Here is a 4,354-nt window from a genome sequence, read left to right on the forward strand (position 1 = left end):
CTTATAAGTAGCATTTGATTATAGCTAAAACACAATAAGTTAAACAATGACTAGATAAACACATACCCTAAAAGCAAAACTCAAAACTCAAAACGCAAAAACAAAAACACAAACAAAGAAGAAAGAGAACTCTGAAGTGAATAAATCAACGTTATGTTAGAATTTACCAATTCTATGGGTAGTGCCCAATGTTTAGTTAGTTGGTTAATAGTGTGAACACTAACTATATTAATAAGTTGTGTCACCATTTCTAGAGTTAGTAAACTTGAGTTAAGTTAGGGGTTTGGTTACCTTAGACCCAAGGTTGTACTTTCACTCTATCACTTTTGAGTTCATAGGTACAATCTCACACTATCTACTCTCACTCTCTCATTTCTCTCTCCTCCATAGTTGGTCAAATCCAACATGTGGTATCTGAGTTGAGTACTCCTACTATTACCAATTTCATTCATGCAAGGAAGAGGGAGAGGAGCAAAGTTTAAGAAGGATTCATGGGTTTGCATGCAACCTTCAGCAATTGGGTCTTATTGAGCTCATTGTCATGATGTACTATAGAATTATTGAAAGGATAGAGTGCTTAGGTTTCAGAAGGCTCGAAATAGTGATCTTATTACATCAGTTCAATATGTATATAGTGCAAAGAGCTTGAAACTACCTCTTTAAGACTCCTCGACAAGTCTTTTCCTCAAAGTATAAGTCACTGCTTTCATGTTCTTAATTTTCAATTTGTTGGTGAGGTTTTTATTTTTTTCTCCTATTAGACATTTTTCCTTTAAATCTTGTGGAGGTTAAACCTTTAAGAACCTTGACTAGGATATACAAATCTCTACATATAGATATGGATGAGATAATGATAATAAAAAATTCACCACGATATCTTCTAGATTACAACATGTTCTTTTATACATTTATGTATATAGTGCCTACTTCTATTAGTTTGCACGTTCTTTTGAATTACTTGTCCATCTCTCAATACTTTGGAATGGACCATTTTTTATGAGTGGTGCTTCAGAAATTGAAGTTGAATATCGTATATGACATTCATAGTTTGCTAAAATTTAGAAAAACTTCAAGATCTGTGGTGGGCCTTTGATGGTTTGTACCAATTCATATTGTTGTGTATATATTCAAACCACTAATATACATCACTATTCCTCCATGTTCACTTGTAAGGATATAAATAAGGAATTTTTTAATTTTATCTTTGAAAAATGATAGGATCATTAGGGAAAATATAGACTCAAAAAGGGCCCTTTAGCTTAGAAGTTAATGACTCTCCTAAATGACAATAGATTTGAGGTGGACCAATGGGAGATGGAGCGGTGTGTATATTATATCCAATTCTTTTTTCCTCTTAGGCCCACCAAAATTAGGCTTGTTCCCTCCCCTCCCCCTCCCCCCCTCCCCCCTCCCCCTATGATGCACTTGCACTCGTTCACTCACTCAACACGGCACAAAAGGTAACATGATATGTGAGAGCAAGGTATACTATTGTATTATTCAATGAAAGCAACGGTACAACATAGGCACATCCTAGGACTACACCCTAATGCCGCACATATGAGGGTTTACCATTAGGTATAGGGAATCACACATAGAGTGGAAACTAAGCAAGGCACTTAGAGTCACTACTCCCTATATAGGTGTTTCCCTATATAGGTGTTTTTGGTGTAGCAACGTCATAGTATAGCTACAAAGCCCTTACACTCACCCCCATTTACTAGATTGTTGTCCTTAGCAATGTAAGGGTAGAGGTTATTTGACTCATTTGGGGTCTTAACATAGCTTCTTCTAACAAGCTAGCTAGTGTTTAGGACTTGATACATTTGCGGGGTCTTAACACAGACTTTACTATCAGACTGGTTAGTGTCTGCCGCCACCAGGTCTTAACATAGCTTTTCCCATCAAGCTGGTTAGTGTCTTCCCATCTAAACTATTTGGGTGCTTTTGGTTTATTGTGGCTATAATGCAAGTCCACCCTTGACTCAATTACATTTGAGGAGTGGAGGCATTATTAGGCCTATGATAAGTTCCGTGGATATCTCAAGGGGATTTGTAAGAATTGGCGGGATTCTCCTTGAGCCAGGTGGTGAATGCGTCTTTGCCATGTTCGGATGCCTCTGCTTTCGAAATCCAAGTGGCTTCTTTGAGAGGGCATCCTTTCCACTTGGTGAAGGCACTCGAGGTACCCTTTGTGTTCACGGTGCCGAAGGAATGCTTCTACTTTGAAGGGCCCACTGGAGTGAAGCAATGGTACATGTAGCCCCCATTGGTTATTGGGATATAACCAACGCAGAAGACGAGCATGAAATGTATTATGGAGACAAATACTTTATGGCTGGTCAAGCTTGTATGTGACTTTGTTTAGCACTTGAGTGATGGGGTAAGGTCCATAGTAGCGATGATTGAATTTGGGGCTCATATTCTTTGGGAGGGACATATGCTTGGAGTTGACGAGGATCATGTCTCCCTTGGTAAAGAGTACTGCCTTTCGCTTCTTGTTGGCATGTTCTGTCATGGTGATTTTTCTCTAGTCTAGACTCTACTTAGTTGTGGTATTGCGGTCTCTCAATTTCTTCAAGAATTCTTTCGCATCCTGATCTTTAGATTTGGCAGCTCCTAAGGCTAAGGCAAGGGGTGTGATGACTTCTTTTCCTGTAACTAACTTAAAGGGTGTGTAGCTTGTGGCGGAGTGGATTGAACTATTGTAGTGAAACTCGAGCACATTGAGGTACAAGGCCCAATCTTTTTGGTCCACCGAGGCGTAGCTCCTAAGATAGTCTTCAATGCCTTGGTTGACTCTCTCTTTTTTCCCACCCATCTCGAGGTGGAAGGAGGATGAGAATCTCAACTGTGTTTCTAGAGTCTTAAAAAAATCCTTCCACATGTCACTCAGGAATCTTCCATCTCTATCTAACACTATGGCTAAGGGTAAGCGATGCAACTTCAAAACATGCATGAAGAAGAGGCCGGCTACCTTCTTGGCATTCAATGGTGGCTTAGTAGGTATGAAGTGAGCTTGCTTGGAGAAATAGTCCATCACTACAAAAACAATGGTGTAACCGTGGGATTCGGGGAGCTCCACAATGAAATCCATGCTAATTACATCCCATGGCCAACTAGGTACTAGCATTGGTTGAGGTAATCCTACTGACTTGGAGCATGGTGCCTTCACAAGTTGGCAAGTAGGACATGTATTGATGTAGTCTATGACTTCGTACTTCATGTTTGGCCAAAAGAACTCCTTTCTGTGAGCGCTTCAAGTGTCTTGCTTTATCCCTTATCCCCACCTAATTTTCCATCATGCACTTCATGTAAAATGACCTTCTTCAGTTCCACATTGTTGGGAATGTACAATCTCTTCCCTAGGAATAGAATTCCCACGTCTAGGATATACATGCCATGCGGAGTCTTGTCAGCATTACTTCTTCTATAATCTTGTGCATGTCTTGGTCATGTTCCAAAGCCTCCTTCACTAGCTCAAGGAAGTTACTGCACCGACCACACGGATGGCTTTCAAATCATCTTTGCAACTTAGAGCACTACTATCTTGTTGGTGGATCGTGGATCTTCAAGTCAAATTTTGCTAAGAAGTCGAGCCATCGAGCTTGTTTGGAAGACAACTTTGGTTGGGACTAGAAGTATTTGAGGGATATGTTGTCTATGAAGACTACTGTGTGTTTGTCTTGGACATAATGCTTCCATTTTCAAAGGTAGTGAATTACTTCTAACATCTGCTTCTCATGTGTGCTCCATTTGGTTTTAGCATCTGTGAACTTCTTGGATTCATAAGCTATGGGGTGACCATCTTGCACCAGCACTCCCCCAATTCCATAATCTGATGCATTTGTGGAGATGTCGAAGGGCTTGGTGAAGTTTGGTACTTTGAGGATAGGGGTTGGACTCATATATCTCTTCATCATCTCAAAAGTAGCATGTTTTCCCATGCGAAATTGTTATCTCCTTTGGTGAGGTGGGATAGTGGTGCAACAACAAGGCTATAATCCTTGACGAATCTTCTTAAATGTTGAGAATAGCAAATGATTCTTGGCCATAGAGGACAGATGAATGCCCATAGAGTCTGAATGAATGCCCTGAAGAGGCTAGGAGATATGACAAAGATGTATGCTCTAGAAGCTCTAGGAAGAGATGTCCAAAATCCCATATGCATAGTGAGTACAATGGTACTATCCAAAAGCTATAAAGGCATGTACTTGTTGACACTCATTTGAATGAGAATGGTGCTTTCAGTTTGAGTCACTCAAGATTGTGTTTATGAGTCCAAGCTAATCTATCTTGGAACCTAATTCACTTGAGTTACAATCTCTTCTCTCTATCATGTATCGGTTCTATG

The sequence above is a fragment of the Lygodium microphyllum genome, chromosome 8 (assembly GCF_053477565.2).
Source record: "Lygodium microphyllum isolate KBCC chromosome 8, Lygodium_microphyllum_v1.1.10, whole genome shotgun sequence".
Taxonomy (NCBI): domain Eukaryota; kingdom Viridiplantae; phylum Streptophyta; class Polypodiopsida; order Schizaeales; family Lygodiaceae; genus Lygodium; species Lygodium microphyllum.